The sequence below is a fragment of the Symphalangus syndactylus genome, chromosome 11 (genome assembly GCF_028878055.3).
Source record: "Symphalangus syndactylus isolate Jambi chromosome 11, NHGRI_mSymSyn1-v2.1_pri, whole genome shotgun sequence".
Classification (NCBI taxonomy): Eukaryota; Metazoa; Chordata; class Mammalia; order Primates; family Hylobatidae; genus Symphalangus; species Symphalangus syndactylus.
This window is the reverse complement of record NC_072433.2, coordinates 62,211,068-62,231,058: the sequence shown is the minus strand read 5'-3', so window position 1 is coordinate 62,231,058 and position 19,991 is coordinate 62,211,068.

Below are 19,991 nucleotides of genomic sequence, written 5' to 3'. Positions count from 1 at the left end.
GATTTCTGGTCCTCCCCAACCAGCTCCCTGTCCCTGCTTCTGGGCGCTCCTTCCTTCCTGAGCTCCCAGGGTTCCTCAAGGTCACTCTTGGTGACAAAACATAAAAAACAAATGATGGCAGGACGGCAGGAAGAACCTCATACCAAAGCAGAGTGCGAGGTTTTACAGCCCCCGCTCAGCCGTTCATACCCTAAGCAACAAAACATCAGCGGGATGCGGAAGGTCCCAATAGTAAACCATCTCCATCGAATCCTTGTAGCCATCCGTCCATCAACCTGTATCTCAGGAATAAATGTTGTAGATACATTCATTTTAAGCATGCAGGGTACATTTACAAAAATTAACCTGCCTTATTTTGTTCCAGCAAATCTCAATATATTTTAGAGCAATCAAATCACACAGCATGTTTCTGATCATATAACTGTGCTAGAAGTCAATGATTAAAAGCTAACTCAAAATTATTATTTGCTTGGAAATTCAAAGTGCCCTTATAAGATATAAACATAAGAAAGTATCCAAAATGAAACAAGATTGCCTTTAAACTCAATGATAAAATCATAGCATGGCAATAAAATGTCTCCCTCTGGCCTGGGAATTCCACTTTGTGGCACAAGGTTGTGTGATCTCAAATCACCCCTAACCCACCTAAACATTTTAACATCCGAAACAGAGTGATGATGTCACTTATCTATATCGTCTTACTGCCTGTGCATGTGGACTTTAAATTCTGAACCCAAATGAGGGGGAGAAAACCAAGTTGACTTTCATGATTGCCCTCCCAGGGATGTCCAAGGAATCAGTGCATTTCAAGAAACAAAGTTCATCAGCTTCTCTCCTAGGGTATTTGGCCACAATACCCAGAGGGCTTGGCAGCATCATGAGTGATGGGTGAGGAGCGCCAAGCAGGTGGGCAGGACCCAGGGACCTGGTGACTAGGACAGACCCCCACTGTCCATCACCTTTCCTGGCCCAGTCCTCAGCTAAACTTCCCAAAGGCCTTCTTCTGCCCGATCACACAGAGCGTGTCCAAACTCACTCAGGCCTCTGGCAGCTGAAAACCACTGCTTTAAATCCCTTTACCATTTACTATGACACAAGGTTATTGTAAACAGGAAATATTCTATTGATGCCACAAATGGAAAGCCAATGCCTTTACCATAAATAGAAAAACAACCCTAAGAAACAAGCAAAACAAAAACAAAACAGGGGCTGGGTATGGTGGCTCACACCTGTAATCCCAGCACTTTGGGAGGCCAAGGTGGGCAGATCACAAGGTCAGGAGTTCCAGACCAGCCTGGCCAATATGGTGAAACCCTGTCTCTAATAAAATACAAAAATTAGCCGGGTGTGGTGGTGGGCGCCTGTAGTCCCAGCTACTCGGGAGGCTGAGGCAGGAGAATAGTTTGAACCTGGGAGGCAGGGGTTGCAGTGAGCCGAGATCGCACCACTGCACTCCAGCTTAGGTGACAGAGTGAGACTCTGTCTCAAAAACAGCAGCAACAACAAACAAACAAACAAAAAACAGGGATAACAAAACTATGGAATTCAATTCTATTTGTATGCTGCTGCCATGCTGCAGCCCTAGATTTGGCTGGGCACAGTGGCTCACGCCTGTAATCCCAGCACTTTGGGAGGCTGAGGCAGGCGGATCATGAGGTCAGGAGTTCGAGACCAGCCTGACCAATATGGTGAAACCCCGTCTCTACTAAAAATACAAAAATTAGCCGGGTGTGGTGGTATGCACCTGTAATCCCAGCTACTACGGAGACTGAGGCAGGACAATCCCTTGAACCCGGGAGGTGGAGGTTGCAGTAAGCCAAGATCGCACCATTGCACTCCAGCCTGGGTAACAGAATGGAATGAGACTCTGTCTCAAAAACAAACAAACAAACAAACAAACAAACAAAAGCCCTAGATTTCGGTTGTGTTGGTTGTAAAAGGAGAGACCAAGTGAGTGGGGGTTGAAGTCAGATTAGACCAAAAGTGAATGGCAGAGATTACTATAATGTCCATGAAGGGTTACTAGAGTCACTGTGATCATAGCCCAAGCAGAGACAGGGAAAGGAAGATGTGAGCAGAGTTTGGGGCCTCAAACAGTGGGGGTTATTCGTGCAGCCCAGGAAAGGCTCCCCAAAGCCAGGATCAACCTCTCTTGCAGGCCAGTCCCTCATGGAGGCATGGCCAGGCACCTTAGATTTGAGACCAGCTGTGTTGCTGCTGACCAGCTGTGTGACCCTGGGCTGGTTTCCTTCCATACAATGGGAGTGCCAATGGTTGCATGCATGCAAAGACTGTCTGAGGATAGGAGGAAGCAATCTGTTGAGCACCCGTGTACCTGAGTGTCATCACCTCCCAAGGGCATCTTTCGTTCCAGAGCTGGCACCTTGGAAGGTCCTTGGCCACTAAAGGCAGTGATGATGGTAACAGCAGTAAATCATCATTTATGGCTGATGAGGGAAGGCCAGGGGGTAGGGCTCCTGGGTCCTGGACGAGAATGAGGGTCTGGGCACTCCTGGGGACAGCTGACTGGTAGAATTCCTGGGTCCTCAGGGGGCAGGTCCGTCTTCAGTGGCATTGGGCCTAGGCTGGGATGCTGAGTTAGCCACTGGAGCATCAGCAGTACAGGCAGGCACAGAGGCAGTGGATCCATCGGAGGTGGCAGGTGTAGGATCCTCTGGTGAGCAAGTAGAGTCACCAAGCCTGGCTGACCATTACCCCCACTACCCCCACTACCCCCACAGACGATGCCCTGTCCCTTACCTCATGCTCTGGCAGGGTACAGGCTCGCACCTGGGGCCTCATGGAGCATCTCTCTAAAACCTCTGTGTCCTGGTCATTGAATGGGCGCTTGAGTCACCCAGGGCCATTGGAAGAAAGAGGAAGAATCAGGCCCCGCGATGTTTTGGGAGAGTGTTTAGCACAGGAAAATGCACAGAATACATGGATGACATGGGGGCACTGTCGGTGTGGGAGCAATAGTTTACAACTTCCAGCCCTAATCTGAGCACTCTCACCTGTGCAATCTGAAAGGAACAGGAGACTTGCAGGAAAGATAGTGCCTGGATTTAACTTAAAGGAACTAAAATGTTGGAATTTTCATTCTTGATATCCTTCTAAATCAACTCTTTCAATGTTCCCATCCTCAAAACTATCATATGGGGCAACTGAGGCAGTCAGAGATTTACTGACTCAATGTCACTCAGTTGATTCTGAGTTCACTGCTGATTACATCTGACCAAACTGCTTTTTCTGAAGTCTACTCCGTTTAATCATGCTGGTGATGATTTTGTGCAGCTCTGGGACAAACTCCACCTGGCTGAGGATAAAGCAAATCCGCAGTGACTTAGTCCTGCTGTCATTTCCCATCAGTTCCCCACTCTCCTCCTCTGCCCCTCCACAGTCTCCCATGCAGGCTGACACCATATGACAGCCTTAATGGAGTCCACCGAGTATTTCCGGTTCTCTCCTGGGCCACTCGAAAGTGGATGTACCCATGGGATTTGCTTTGACCCAGGAGATGTGAGTGGAAGTGAAGCGTGTCACCTCAAGGCAAAAGAGTTGGGAGCCATTGAGACTGGCCACCCTCTCCTTCATCTCTTAGAGCAGCTGACAGCTCCCATATGGAGGCTGCTCCTTTATTCTTATGGCAGGATGAGGGGATGTGGGGCACAAGGCACAGGAGAGCCATGGAGGACATGCAGCATGGGCAGCAAAAGAGCCTTCAGTGTTGTAGATTTCCATTGTTTGGGGCTGTTTGTTACCTACAGTGATACCCAGCCCATCCTAGCAGGCATGCACCATCTACTCCACACTCTGTGAAGCAGACTAGCCTGCCGTGAGAACATGAACTGGCGGTCAGACACACGTAGGTTTCAGTTCCAGCTCTGCCTCTTACTGACTGCAACCTCAGGCTTAACTTTCAGTCTCTGAGCCTCAGTTTCAACTCTGTAAAATGGGGTGGCTATACCATCTCAGGTTGCAGAAAGAATTAAATGAAATATAAATGCATGTAGAGCGTTGAACCCAGCGCCTGGCACACACAGTGAGTACTCAGTGTTAGCCATGTAGCTTCATAATGCATACTGACTGTCAGTATTCAGACAATGCAGTAAAGTATTACCAAAAAAAAAAGTAAACTTATTTGCATATGTATTCTTTCAATCTTTATTTTTAAACAGACAGGGTAAAACTATGCATATTCTTTCTTTCTTTCTTTTTTTTTTTTTTTTTGAGACGAGTTTCGCTCTGTCACCCAGGCTGGAGTGCAGTGGCGCGATCTCGGCTCACCACAAGCTCCGTCTCCCGGGTTCACGCCATTCTCCTGCCTCAGCCTCCCCAGCAGCTGGGACTACAGGTGCCCGCCACCACGCCCGGCTAATTTTTTTTGTATTTTTAGTAGAGACGGGGTTTCACCGTTTTAGCCAGGCTGGTCTGGAACTCCTGACCTTGTGATCCGCCTGCCTCGGCCTCCCAAAGTGCTGGGATAACAGGCGTGAGCCACCACACCCAGTTATACAAATTTTTAATAACTCCTCTTGCACCTAAACTTTCTTCTCAGTAGATCCAAATAAGTTCTGTAGATAATATTGTTTTCAAATTGTTTTTTTTCTGGGACTTCAAAAACACACAGAATATATTTCTTTTTAGTGCTGTGTAACTTGGGACTGATAATCCATTGTTACAAAATATCACAGATCTTATTATTTATAAGCAATATCTTGGTAGAATCATTAAATGATGCAAAGATTTGCTTTCCCAAGATTATCATTCACATTTGAGGCCTATAAAAAGACACTAAAGCAAAAGAAAAAAGAACATTGTTCTAAAGACAGGAAAAAAAGCATAACTTAAAACTGACTTTCTAGGCCAGGCATGGTGGCTCACACCTGTAATCCCAGCACTTTGGGAGGCCAGGGTGGGCAGATCACCTGAGATCAGGAGTTCGAGACCAGCCTGATCAACATGGAGAAACCCCATCTCTACTAAAAATACAAAATTAGCTGGGTATGGTGGTGCACACCTATAATCCCAGCTGCTAGGGAGGCTGAGGCAGGACAATCATTTGAACCCGGGGGAGGTGGAGGTTGTGATGAGCCGAGATCATGCCATTGCACTCCTGCCTGGGCAACAAGAGCGAAACTCCATCTCAAAAATAAAAAAAAACCAACAACAAAAAACTGACTTTCTAAAAAATACGGACAAAACTATTTAAAATTACTTGTTGGTGGTTCCAGGACTCCCCCACCTGCTATATATTAATACCAAATTCCTTGATGCTCAAATACCTTATATAAAATGCTGTAGTATTTGAATATAACCTATGCACATCCTCCCATACACTTTAAAGTATCTCTAGATTGCTTATAATACACAATACAATGTAAATGTTATGTAAATAGTTGTCATACTGCATTGATTTTTTGATTTGTACTTTTATTTTTTTTCACATTTTATTCACTCTGAAATTATTTTATTGTTGTTATTTTTTATCGGTTTTTCTTTTCGATATTTTCAAACCACAGTTGGTTGGATCCACAGATGCAGAACCCACAGAGGGCCAACTGTAAGTTTCTATCTATCTATATCTATAGTTTAGGTAAAGATAATGTGTATTTATATCTAAATATATCTAGGTAGATATATAGAAAATCTGCATATATGTAAATCTATGTAGATATAGATAGATCAATAAACATAAAATCAAGAAGCTTCTATGAAAGAAAAGTAGGGAGTTATAAAGGTAAAGACAGAAATGCAGAACAAAAAGCCAAATTAAACAAGAAAAGAATAACAAGGAAATTTAAATTCTAATAGAATAATTAAAATCCACATTGGAGATAATTTAAAGCAGAAAGGACATCAAAAACCATAAGTGATATAAAGAACAAACTTTAGGCTGGGAGCAGTGGCTCACGCCTATAATCCCAGCACTTTGGGAGGCCGAGGCAGGCAGATTACTTGAAGTCAGGAGTTCAAGACCAGCCTGGCCAACATGGCGAAGCCCCATCTCTACTAATAATACAAAATTAGCTGGGCATAGTGGTGTGTGCCTGTAATCCCAGCTACTCAGGAGGCTGAGGATAAGAATTGTTTGAACCCAGGAGGCTGAGGTTGCAGTGAGCCGAGTTCATGCCACTGCACTCCAGCCTGGGCGACAGGGCAAGACCCTGTCTCGAAAAAAAAAAAAAAAAACAACCTTCACCTCAGATTGAAAGCTTTTACCCAGGGACAAAAGTAAAATGTGTAGCCACAAGCTGTCACAATTTATAAAATCTACTTCCCCAGATACCAACATTTGACATTAAATGTTGCCCACCACACACATTTAAATCTAGAATTCACAAGGTGATATTTTTTAGGGTTGATGAAGTATTTATACAGTAGCTGGGAAGTTTTTTTCTTTCATTTTTATTATAAAAGCAATATAAGTTCATGATAAGAAAGTCAAACAGAGCAGAAAGGCATATACTGAAGTACAAAGGTCTGATCCTGAAACCTACTACTTATGTCAACTCCCCAGAAGTAATTGCTGTGGTTCGGATCTGTTTATTCTAGGGCTTCTCTATGCACGTACCATTTACCATTTTGTTTTTATACAAATGGGACCATGCTATACATTACTGTTTTGCAACTGCTTTTTTCAGTATACAATAATACATATTGAGTATCTTTCCACATACAGGTTTTCATGGCTAATATTCTACCTATCAGAGATGCATGAAGAAATTTTAACTACTCTCCTATTCTTGGACATTTAGGAGAAATATGCAAGAAATAACAATAGTCCACACAATGATATAATGAATACACATCTTCATATACAAGCTCCCCACTAGAATATAAGTTCTGTGTCTCCTTTGCCCACTAGTAAACTCCCAGCGCTTAGAGCAGTGCCTGACACATTGGATGCCCCATAAACATTTACCAGATGACTGTATGTGTATATGTATCTATACATGTATTTAAAATTTCTATGTAGATTGACCAATCGCCTTCCAAAAAGATTGTTTCACTGTATACTCCTATGTATAGTTTTTGTTTGTTTGTTTGTTTGGTTGGTTTTTTTGAGACGAGTTTTGCTTTTGTTGCCCAGGCTGGAGTGCAATGGCGCCATCTCAGCTCACTGCAACCTCTGCCTCCCAAGTTCAAGCGATTCTCCTGCCTCAGCCTTAGCTGGGATTACAGGCATGCGCCACCACACCTGGCTAATTTTTGTATTTTTAGTAGACACAGGGTTCCACCATGTTGGTCAAGCTGGTCTCGAACTACCGACCTCAGGTGATCCGCCTGCCTCAGCTTCACAGAGTGCTGGGATTACAGGCGTGAGCCACCGCGCCCGGCCCTATCTATAGTTTTTAAATTTTATTTTGTTTTGATCAGCTGGGGACGTCATCTGATCAAACGGGCTTAACACAAATTCATTATCTTCCAGTTCTGGGGGTCAGAAGTCCAAAATGGGTGGGTAGAGCTGCACTCCTCCCGGGAGCCCTAGCGGAGAATCCATTTGCTTGCCTTTTTCAGCTTGTAAGGGCTGCATTCCTTGGTTCAGTGCCCGTTCCACATTACTCTGAACTCAGCCTCCTGTCAGATCTCTGAATCTGACCCTCCTACCTCCCTCTTTCTCTTATAAGCACATTTGTGATACATTGAGCCCACCTGGATAATCCATATAATCCCCCCATCTCAAGAACTTAATATAATCACATCTGCAAACCCCCCTTTGCCACATAAGATAACATACAGGCTCCAGGGATTAGGATGTGAACATCTTTGGGAAGCCGATATTCTGGCTACCACCGCTTGGGAATCAGGTTTGAATTTCAGCTTTGTCATTTCAAGCTTCATTTCCTAAATATGTGTTGAGTACCCCCATATCACGTCCTGAAATAGATCTAAGAAATACAGTAACTAGCTCCCGTGGCCTTACCCAAGTTACATAACCTCCCTGCACCTTCATTTTTCTCACTGGCAGAACTGACGAGATTAATATCTGCCTCACAGGAAACGCTGTATGTAAAGTGTCTGCAGGCAACCCTTTCCACTTAAACAGCATTCAGGAATTATGTGCTACTTTCATCTTGACAAAATGTAAGTAAAATACCGGATTAAGCAGTAAAGAGGTAGAGGAACAGATGCTCTTGGAAACGGCTGGTGTGAATGTGAATTGGTATAGGCTTTCTAGAGGGCAATGTGGCAATGTGAATGTAATGAAAAGCCTTACAATTTTTTCTCTTTATCCCAGTGATTATTCATTTCTAGACGTGTATCTGAAGGCCATGGTTGAATTTACATACAAAGATGTTTAGTGAAATATTATTTATATTACTGGAGGGGAAAAATCAGAAAGACTAAGTGTCCTCTAATAAGCAATTAGATAAGTACAGCCACATAATGGAAATCTCATCAGCCGTATAAAAGGACTTTGTAAAAGAATATGAAATATCATGTTCAGAGGTTTGTCAAATGTTAATGACAAAGCTGGGGATTTAAATCAGGGATATTAATTATCTCATATCAGTAAAAGAACTCCGTGTGATGAGAGAATGCGTATATAGATAGAAAAAAAAGGACTAAATAAAACAGATTTCATGATGTTAACAGTGGTTATTTCCACGTAATGGAAACAAGTGATTTTCATTTTTGCTTACTTGTATTTTCTATTTTCTAATGACAAAGGCGGGGGGTTTCTATACAAAACAATTCCTCTACTAGTTCAATTATCAGGCATTTCTAGGTATAGAACAAACACTGCGGGAGGTGTCCCTCTAGTGGAAGGAGGGATTTTTAAAAATAGTTTATTGTATTGAAGTCTTTGGGAGGCAACCAGAGGTCTGAAGTTAGTAAATGATTCTGCTTATTCCACAGCCACTGCACTCCAGCCTGGGCAACAGATCAACACCCTGTCTCGGGAAAGGAAAAAAAAAATTAAAAGAGGGATGGGGACTAATCGCAAAAGGAAGGGCCAAAAACCACCCTAGGAAACAGGTGCTTCTAACTCTAGGCGCATTTGGAATATTGACCACTAACTTTTTCAACTGCCGATGTCGGGGGATTAAGTTCCTTAGGCTTACTTCTCCTTCCCTTGCTTTTTGGCAGCTTGAGGCTAGGGTGCCAGGGGTTGTGGAACCTCAAAAGAGACGTGGATGGAGCCTGACATCTGCAAGCTACACCGATAGGGAGCGCCAGCCCCTCGAGGTGACTCTATGAATCTTCGGCTCCACTCGGCTCTTCCTCGGCTGAGTTCGGCCGACGCTTGCCTTCTCAGGCTGGGCTCTCTTCGGCTTTCTGAGAGCGCTCCTGTCCTGGCCTCGGCTCCTCTTCGGCTGCGTTCGGCCCACGATCGTCTCAGTCTCGGCTCTCCTCGGCTACGTTCGGCTGGCAGTCGTCCTCTCGGACTCGGCTCTCTTCGGTTGAGTTCGGCCTGCTCTCGTCTCGGAGTTGGCTTCCTTCGGCTGCGTTCGGCTGCGACCCGGAAGAGCTTCTATGGAGCCAGGGCTACTGGCTCGACGGACTGCGGTAGCGCCGCTGCTGGAGTGCGAGCGGCAGCTGGTGCTGGAACTGCTCGACACTGACGGGCTGGTAGTGTGCGCCCGCGGGCTCGGCGCCGACCAGCTCCTCTACCACTTTCTCCAGCTGCACTGCCACCCAGCCTGCCTGGTGCTTGTGCTCAACACGCAGCCGGCCGAGGAGGGGCGGCCGCGCTGGCGCGGGTGTGAGGGGACTCAGAGAATGTTGAGGGCCTCCTGAGCGGATGCGAGGCCTCTGACAGGGATGGAGGGGCTCTGAGGGGGATTCAAGCCCCTGACACTACGCGATGACACAGAGAAGGATGGCAGGAGTCCCCAGGGGGATGCAGGTCCCTCACACTGCGGGAACACAGACGTATGTAAGGGGTCGCGAGGAGGATACCAGTCGCTCACACTGTGCGGGGACACTGAGAAGAATTGGAGGGGCCCCGAGAAGGCTGCAGGTCCCTGGCAGGAGTTGAAGAACACTAAGAGGAATGCCAGTCCCTGACACTGTGCGGGGACTCTGAGAGGGAAGGGAGGGGTCCCAAGAAGGATGCAAGTCTTTGACCAGAGTTCAAGAACACTAAGAGAAATGGGAGGGGTCCCCAGGGGATGCGGGTCCCTGACACTGTGCAGGCACAGTGAGAATGATGGAAGGGGTCCCGAGAAGGATGCAATTCCCTGACAACACTAAGAGGGATGAGAGGGGTCCCCAGAAGGATGCAGGTCCCTGACATGGGTGCAAGGGCACTGAAAGGTGAAGGGGCTCTGAGTGGTAGGAGAGGATCGGAGGTCCCTGCAGTGGAAGGGGAGATGTCGGAAGGAGGATCTGGATAGGAATAACGGGAGAGTCCTGAAGTTGGCCATTAAGGGAGTTTCTGGGGGCAGAAGGAAGGTCCCTGAAAGGGAACAGTGATGCCGATGGAAGGGTCTCTGAGGGTGATGGGGAGACATGAAAGGAGATGCTGAGGCTGGAAAAACCCAATAGAGAAAAGGAGGGACCAGGAAATAGGGCATTCACCAAGGCTGTGTTAAGAGGGCCATAGGGTCAGAAAGGGATTGGAACTGGACGCTGAGGATGTTGGCAAAGGTTAACTACATTTAAGGAGAATGGAGAACACTGAGAAAGATGGAATGGGGCTACACCTGGGGCTGGGGGCTGTTGAGAGAGGACACAGCTTGGTCTGACAAGTCTGATGATCCCCTAGATAGATCAGGTGGCCAGGAGAAAAATGTCAGCTGAGAAGAGTGACCACAGTCTCTTTGAGGGCAAGGACCCTGTTTGATTCATCTAGGTATCCTCAGTGCTTAGCATAGGGCCTAAGGCAACACACAGGGCCTAGTAAAGATGGTTTTAAACTGGAGATATAAATAAACCAAGCCAAGGGACCCAGTGACATGAAGTCCCTCTAGGATGGATCAGCACAGAACTGATAGTCTAAAACATTGTCTGGGGAAAGGATTCCCTTGTTATCGTCTCATAGAATGTGCTTGGCTACACACCTGGCTTTGGTGGGAAGTATTTTCTAGGTAGCAGAAATCTTTTAATCCAGGCTTTTAAAAGTTTGAGGTTTTGTGTGTGTGTGCATATGTCATTGTAGTTGAGTGCTGATAATGACTGAAGTGCAATTATTCCTTAGTGTAAACCCCAAAATAAGGAAACCTCATTAAATGTAGACTGGTTGGTTGAAGTTACTATAAAGAAGTAACTTAGTGTGTATATTCATTATTAAGTTCATTATCTCAGAGAAAGATAGCACATTATTTTAAATATCTGTAACCTATTAAAAACTGCCCTGTATTAAATAGCCTACTAATCAAGTTTGATTTGATTTAGGAGTATTTTATCAATCAGCTGAAGATAGAAGGAGTTGAACACCTCCCTCGCCGTGTAACAAATGAAATCGCAAGCAACAGTCGCTATGAAGTTTACACACAAGGTGGTGTTATATTTGCAACAAGTAGGATACTTGTGGTTGACTTCTTGACTGATAGAATACCTTCAGATTTAATTACTGGTAAGAATTTGAAATCTTATTATTTGTATGTAAATTTGTACTTTTTTTTTTTTTAGTACAATTTCCATTTTATTTTTCTCCAGAGAATAGTCTGTCTTCAGTCTTGAAGGACTCAGCTCCCTACATCACCTTTGGCAGAGGTCGTGGGGCAGCACCCACAGGTCTAAATCGGGGTGGGGTGTTCGGTCCTTGCAGCCTTCACAGGATCGATTCCTGACTACTTTGTTGTGAATTGCACAACTCACAGAGTAATTTAGCTTGACATACATCTTGGGAAGCACATAGGCGTCAAAGACGCTCGCTTCAGAAGTGTCCAACTGCTGTGGCCTCCACTATGTTTTGAATGACGAATTTCTTAATGGCTTTGTCCTTGGGCACACATCAGGCACAGTTTGTGCAGCAAATAGGCTGCACGTGGCTGCAGCCCTTTTTGGCACGACCGTTGTCCCTTCTTTGTCACCTTGGAGGCACGGACTGGAGAGGGTATTTTGTACATTTTTATTTTTGTCTGTCTCCTCTGCTAAACACTCTACTAGAACTTTCTAGTGGGCACTACTGGATCCTTTTGCTCAACATTACGCTTCCAGCTTTCAGCATGATACCTGACACATTGTAGATGCTCAATAAATATCTGTGGCCTGAATAAGTGACTAAATGTTAGAATAATTTTTCGTTGTTTTCTAAGCTCTTATTCACTAAATACTTGCAATTCGTTAGCATTTGCATTTAGAACTCAGATTTGAAATGTTTATAAATAATCTTTGTATATTTCCTAAAATATTTAGTTTTCCTCTTTAAGATTTTTTGTGGCATTATTTGAAATTAAATCAAGTAGTTGCTTGCTTATTTTGAGGAAAAATTATTTTACCTGGAATTAAATAGAAAAGAAATTCATTTTCATTATCCTTTCAAAAACCTTTTCTGATGTCCCCAAAGCTAATGTAGGGGCTGTGCCTCTGTGCCCTCATATTACCCTGTATTTCTCCCCAATCATAGTGCCCACAACACTACATTATATTTATGTGTTTGTCTGTCTCACTCACAAGATAAGCTTAAGCACAAGGAACAAGGTGTTCATCCCAGGCTAAATAACTGGTACATGGTAGGCACTAAAGACATATTTGTGGGTGAATGATGGATGGGTATAGTACTGTGATCATTAGTGAACTTCTGGAGGCAGAGAGACTCTGAAATTCATAATCTTACTTCCAACATCTGTCATATTGCCCTGAACCTAGATGACCCTCAAGAAAAATTTGATAAATAAATGTGTGAGTGAATGCTTCAGTGGTAAACCGATTGAAGAAGTTTGGTTACTCTTTTATAACTTTTATAATTGTTATAAACAGTATCATAGGCTCACCTGATTTTGAATGCTAACACCCTGCTTACAAACCAAGCTCCTTAATTTTCATTAACCCCAGTTTTCTCATTAAGAAAACAGTGCCTCCTAAAGTTATTATAAGGATTAAGTTAATAAAATAATTGCTTAGTATAGTGCCTGGTAACAAAAAACTCTTAGTAATTGATACCAAATAAAACTGGCCTTTTATAACCAGAAATCTTGATACACCAGTCTTTTACTGTTTGCTGCTTTCTTATAAGCTTGGTTTTACTTTATTTTTTAAATTGATTTAAAAAATTTTTTTGTTGTTGTGTTTGAAACTACCACTAGGTGTCAGTAATATCCTGTGACTTTCAGTTACAGTGCAACCTAATTAGGCAGAGAGCAATGTGAATCTATGCAACGTTGAAGTCTGGCTTATCTGTAGCTCCTAATGAAAAATGCCAAATTCCCTCCTCCTTTCTGATCAAAGCCCAGCCAATAATAAGCTGGAGCTGTTACTGATGCTTGGCTGAGTGGAATGTAAATGAATGCCAAAAATGAATTCTTTTGAATTCTTTCATCCCCTGGGATCATCCCCCAGGACTGACCAAAGGGCAGTGCGTGAAGTGCAGGTAGCCCTCTGGAAAGGCTGAATCCCCCAGCCCCAACTTCTTCGCCTGTCACCACCCATTATTACCACCACACCCCACCCTGGGAGTCCCTGCTAACCAGAACTCCTAACACGTGGGAGAACTATATAAATATCTGGTGAGGTTGTACTTTGAAAAGAACAGGACAGGAGGATGCTTTCATTGCCAAAACTGACCCTGACATCTCCAGACAGAACTCAGAACACACTTTCTGGGAAATATGTATGTATTTTTCAGTTACACTTTAGATTTGTGTACCCAGTGCTGTGCCCCCACTTTATATTCATTCAACAAATATTTAACTCACTAAGGGTCCCTTGTTTGGCAGGAAGGGTGCTGAAGATAGACAGATGAATGGGACAGTATGGTGAACTCGTGAGTTAGACTGCTTCTGGGTTTGAGTTCTCTTCATCTTGCACCAGCTGTGTATTTTTAGGCAAGTTTCTTAATTTCTCTATGCCTCAGCTTACCCGTACATTGGTGATAAAGATAGTACCTTCCTCCTAGGATTGTCAGGGTGAAATTAAATGCTTATATGTAAAATACTTGGTATCATGGCACATAGTGAGCATTCTGTGATCTCTGTGATCTCTGCCTGTTGGTCTTACGATGTTCCTGTTCTCGGGCAGTTTAGTGGAGGAGACAAGTAAAGAAGTAGTTATAGTACAAGATGAGGTACAAAATGTCATAGGAACAAAAAAAACGAAAGTAGGCTTTTGTGGAGCTAAAACTCCTCCCAAAAACCTAACCTGCTTCTATTATTTTTATTTTTATTTTTTGAAAAAGGGGTATCTTGAGTTGGTGTGACTAAATAGGAATAACATGATTGTACACATGATGTGGAACCTTCGGCCTCCCACTTGCTTGCTGGATGACCTTGGTTAAGTTGCTTTCTTGGTCTCATCATGATACCTACTGCATGGAATTATCGTGACAATTAAATGAAATAAAAATCTATAGGAACACCTAATCCAGTTACCTGGGATGTAGTATTAGTTCTCTTCTTCCTCCTGGGTTCCAACCAAAATAAAGACAACTTTTTGGAGCACAACATTTTCTTAAATTGAGTTTCTCCTTTTCTTTGGAAGTTCATTTTTATTATTCTTGACTCTATGTAATATTTCAATCCAGGCTAACAAAATGTGGCCTCTTAGAGTCTTTGGGAAAACCCACCAAGTAGGTACAGAATATTTTCTGAGTAGTAAATTAGTTATGTACATGTATTGGGGGATTATTGAAAATCCTTTGTCTATAAATTCCTAAATGACACTATTAATTTTTACTATATTTGGAAGATAATTTGCTGAGCTAGAGTAAATTTAGCTCCATCCACCTCTATCCAAAACTTAAACATTAAAATAGTAAAATCTGAGTTTAGTTTATTGAACTATTAGAAGGGTCATAAATCACTGTTAGTATCATTGTCCATACCCTTCCAGATATGAGATCTGGATCAAAAGCATGCAAGTACCATTATCCCAAATATATGTAAGGTAACCAGCTTGATTTAGGTCTAAAAGGCAGACTCGTCATGGAGTAATTGAGGTTTTGATCTAGAGAGGATGTCTGTATGCCTTTATGTCATCTCATGTTTCTCCCTAACTTAGCACTAATCACACTGCATCAGATGACACAATATATATGAAAGATCTGGGTCGGTAGTCTCATTTCATAAGTAACAAAGCATGTATAACTGTTATTTTTGAGATTCTGAGGTGTTATAATCATGCACACCCCCAAAGACACGTATTAAGTATGTCGATTGAATGTTTTTGTTTTAAATGGACTAATTTACCTCTGAATTGACTATCTTCTGATTCTGAAAATTGAATTCATCTAATAGGTGATGTAGATGTTGCCCAGACTTCTAAAATGTGGCTATTTTGTGTAGTCCACATCTGATTCATATATTAAAAAAAAAAATTCATGACCTACTTTGCTTTTAGAAATTCTTCCTCTAACACGCCAGAAACACGTCACACTGTGCCCTTACTGTCCCCTCAGCCTGGCAGCCTGGAACTCTCTTGGCCCAGATGGTCACAAGGCTCCATCCAGCCTTTATTCAGGTATCACCTTGGTGAGACCACCCCTCATACATACTCCCTCTCCTCCTTTTCTGATTCATTTTTTCTTCTCAGCACTTGTAATATCCTAAATATTTTACGTATTTATATTGTTTATAGTCAATTCCTTGAGGACAGGGATTTATGTCTGTTCTGTGCGTGGCTATATGCCCAGTCTAGAATGGTGCTTGTTCATTCTCATGTAGGTACTTGAGAAAAATGGGATGAATGAATGGAAATGAGCATAAAAATTACCGACCTGTTCTGTAGTTTAAATTACGTTTCTCCCCCTCAGGCATCTTGGTGTATAGAGCCCACAGAATAATTGAGTCGTGTCAAGAAGCATTCATCTTGCGCCTCTTTCGCCAGAAAAACAAATGTGGTTTTATTAAAGCTTTCACAGACAATGCTGTTGCCTTTGATACTGGTTTTTGTCATGTGGAAAGAGTGATGAGAAATCTTTTTGTGAGGAAACTGTATCTGTGGCCAAGGTAAAGAACATTATGTGACAAATAATGATGACATTATTTGTCATCTTTTTTTGTGAGATCTACTGTAACTTAGTTGCACTTTGATATACTATAATGTAAAATTCATTGTAGTTTTGTTTGATAGAACCTAGTCAGGTTTATAACAAACACATCCAGCTATAAGTTTGTGTTCACCAAGTTTGTGATTTTATTTAAGTCGAGAGCAATTTGATGGTTACTTTTCTGCTGGTCCATCCAAGACAGCCGCTTTATTCTTTCTTATACATTTGGTGAAACTCCCAGGGATCTAGAGACCCACATATACAACAGCTTTAGGTGTACTGCAGATTTATTGGCTAAGATTACCACTTCTGCTTTGAAAATTACTCAACAGGGAAATAAAGCACAAAGGTTTTGAAGAAGTTTTGTTAATTTTTAGGAATAACATTAAGGTTTCAGTTTTCAAACATTTTTGTAACCTATGCTACCATGTATTTTGGTTATAATATATGTTATTTTAAGAGTAGTTGTACACCAGGTGCAGTGGCTCACGCCTGTAATCCCAGCACTTTGGGAGGCCAAGGCAGGCGGATCACCTGAGGTCAGGAGTTCAAGACCAGCTTGGTCAACATGGTGAAACCCCGTCTCTACTAAAAATACAAAAGTTAGCCGGGCATGTTGGCACACGCCTGTAGTCCCAGCTACTTGGGAGGCTGAGGCAGGAGAATCACTTGAACCCAGGAGGCAGAGGTTGCAGTGAGCCGAGATCACACCATTGCACTCTGGCCTGGGCAACGAACGAAACTCCATCTCAAAAAAAAAAAAAAGAGTAGTTATAGTATTTTTAACTTTCTTGATTATACCTTGTTTTAGGAGTTAACAAACTCTTCATGTAAATGGCCAGGTAGTAAATATTTTGGGCTTTGCAGGCCATATAGACTGTGACAATTACTCAACTCTGTTATTGCCCAAAAGCAAGTATAGACTGCTTACATAAGTAATGGGTGTGACTGCATTCCAAAGAGACTATAGAAACAGGTACAGGATTTGGCCCAGATGGTAGTTTGCTGACCCTTACCTTATCTGAATAATACAATGCTTCTATTCATTGAGGTTCAAAGTGTTTTTGAAAACGTTGTTTTGCTTTTCACTTGTTCGTTGTTTTGCTTTTCGTGTTGTTTGTAGCATTTATAAAAATGAGATGTTAAACCAAGACCAGAAATATATAGCTGCTGAAACTCTAGAAAATTGTTGAAAAATATTTGTCTCTTTAGGTTCCATGTAGCAGTAAACTCATTTTTAGAACAGCACAAACCTGAAGTTGTAGAAATCCACGTTTCTATGACACTTGCCATGCTTGCTATACAGACTGCTATACTGGACATTTTAAATGCATGTCTAAAGGAACTAAAATGCCATAACCCATCGCTTGAAGTGGAAGATTTATCGTTAGAAAATGCTATTGGAAAACCTTTTGACAAGGTACTCTTTTTCCTTTTCAGCACAGTTTATTATGTTATAATTTTAAAGAATGCAAGTTATTTTAATATTTGCAATGTTGTTGATAGGAATTTGCTGTTATTTAAGAATAAAATTGGAGGTCATTTAAAAACATAGCTTTTTTGGTTTACTGGAAAGTAATAATTTATAGTAAAATATGTGGATTGGCATATAAGCATCACTCTGACTTTTGCAGTTCTATAGTAAGTGATTATCTCTTATTTTAACTATAAGCAAGAAGAAAATAAATAACTTTTTTTACTTTGAAATGACAACATTTGGATGTCTACAGGTAGAAGAGTTTTACATAAGAATGCTCCATAATTGTACATGAATTGATGATCTCTTTTATGGAATAAAAAATAATTTGGATGAGTTTTCATTACTGAGGAGTGTGAAACTTGCTCTGTCTTAAAATTACATTCTGAATTGAGGAAATGGTAAGACATCAGTTCCAGGAATTTTTATTCTAGCTAATTTTTTTTATTATAGATTAATATTGCAGATATATAAATGTCTACTTCATTATAGATTAATATTACAGATACATAAATGTCTAGTATTGAATTGGAGATGCAGAAAATGCTGACCTTTTAGAAATTCTTGGCAGCCTTTTTGTCATATTCTGGTAGAAAAAGTTTCTGTCTTTTAAACTGAGTCAATCTCTATGTCACTGGCAATAATGCATGGCGATTATAAAAAAGGAAAAAATTAACTTCTTATTTCTCTGATTCTTCAAAAAAGTCAGTTGACTATGAAATATTGATACATAAAACTAATTTTATATATTCTGTTCCTCTATGCTTAGGTGACAGAACGAGATGCTGCCTCTAAAAAAAAAAAGAGAGAGAGAGAGAGAAAGAGATGGTTCTGCCGAAGTCCACTTAGGGAGTATGCCTTTAAGTAGTGGTGCCTATTGAGTGACTCACCTTGGCAGCACTAGGAGAGGTTATGAAAGGACTTCGCAAGTCTGAGGACAGCTAAGAACTGTCACCCTAGAACCTAGAAAGTTAGAGTGTTGGAAATATCTCACTTAAGTGGAATCACACAGAATCATCCTTTGTGAATGACATTTCACTTCGCTTAGTGTCTTCGAGGTTTAAGCGTGTGTCAGCATTTTCTTCTTTTTTAAGACTAAATGGTATTCCATTGTATGTATATACCACATTTTGTATATCCACCTATCTGTCCATGGACACTTGGCTGTTAGAAAGTTGGAGTGTTTCAACAGAAGTGACTGTTGAAACACTCCAACCCCTTCATTTTTCCAATGAGGACATTTGACTCCATAGAGGCCAACTAAATGGCCCAGAGACACCCAACCAGCTAGAAGCAAAGAGGGCCAGACAATGTTTAAATATTGAAAATAAGAATTAAAATATTCAAGCTGACACGGTGGCTCATGCCTGTAATCCCAGCACTTTGGGAGGCTGAGGCGGGCAGATCACTTGAGGTCAGAAGTTCGAGACCAGCCTGGCCAACATGTTGAAACCCCCGTCTCTACTAAAAATACAAAAAAATTAGCTGGGCGTCGTGGCACACACCTGTAATGCCAGCTACTCGGGAGGCTGAGGCATGAGAATCACTTGAAACCAGGAGTCGGAGGTTGCGGTGAGCGAAGATCATGCCACTGCACTCCCACCTGGTGACAGAGCAAGACTCTGTCTCAAAATAAATAGATAAATAAAATATTCATAGAACATGGAAATTGATTACCGTCCTATATTTTTGTTTACTGGCCTATACAGATAAAAGTGTTACATAACCTTTAACATATCTGCGAGATAATAAGATTAATTTTGTAAGCACACAGAACAACTAATTTTAGAGTTCCTCCATGTGTGGGATTCTGAATCACATGTGCCATGAATGTGTGCTCTTTGATAGCAAGCCCCAGGGGATCCAGCAAAGCAAAATATATAAATTCGCACTCACCAGCTTCTCATGCAAGAAGAGGGAAAACAAATGCATAGGAAACACCAAACTTTTTTGGTCTGAAATATGAAAAACATTTTCCATGGAAGCAGGTCTCCTTTCAAATGCATCAGACAACTAGGCTGGCCTGGGAGGTGGGGAGGGGCAGGGCACAGTGGTGATGGGGGAGACCACATAGGCTGAGTGGCCTGCTTGGAGGCTTGGGATGTGTCCCACACCAGGGTATCCATGTGCACTTGCACACTGCATTTGTGTGTTCTGTGAACACATGGAGGGTGCATGACGTCTGGGGAGTGTGTCCCTCTGCAGATGGGGCTGCACGTTCGGGTGCATGGCACCGCTCCCCAAAGTCCCAAGCTAGGGCTCGGGAGCCGTTCTAATCCCGGTTCCCACCCCACTCAGGGCTGCCCTGACATTCTTTGGAATGGTTCCCAGGAAGGGAGCCCTGCCTGGGAACTTTTATTTTTTCTGTCTCTTCTTTTTCTTGTTTTGTTTTGGGAGGAAAAGCTCCTTCCCAAG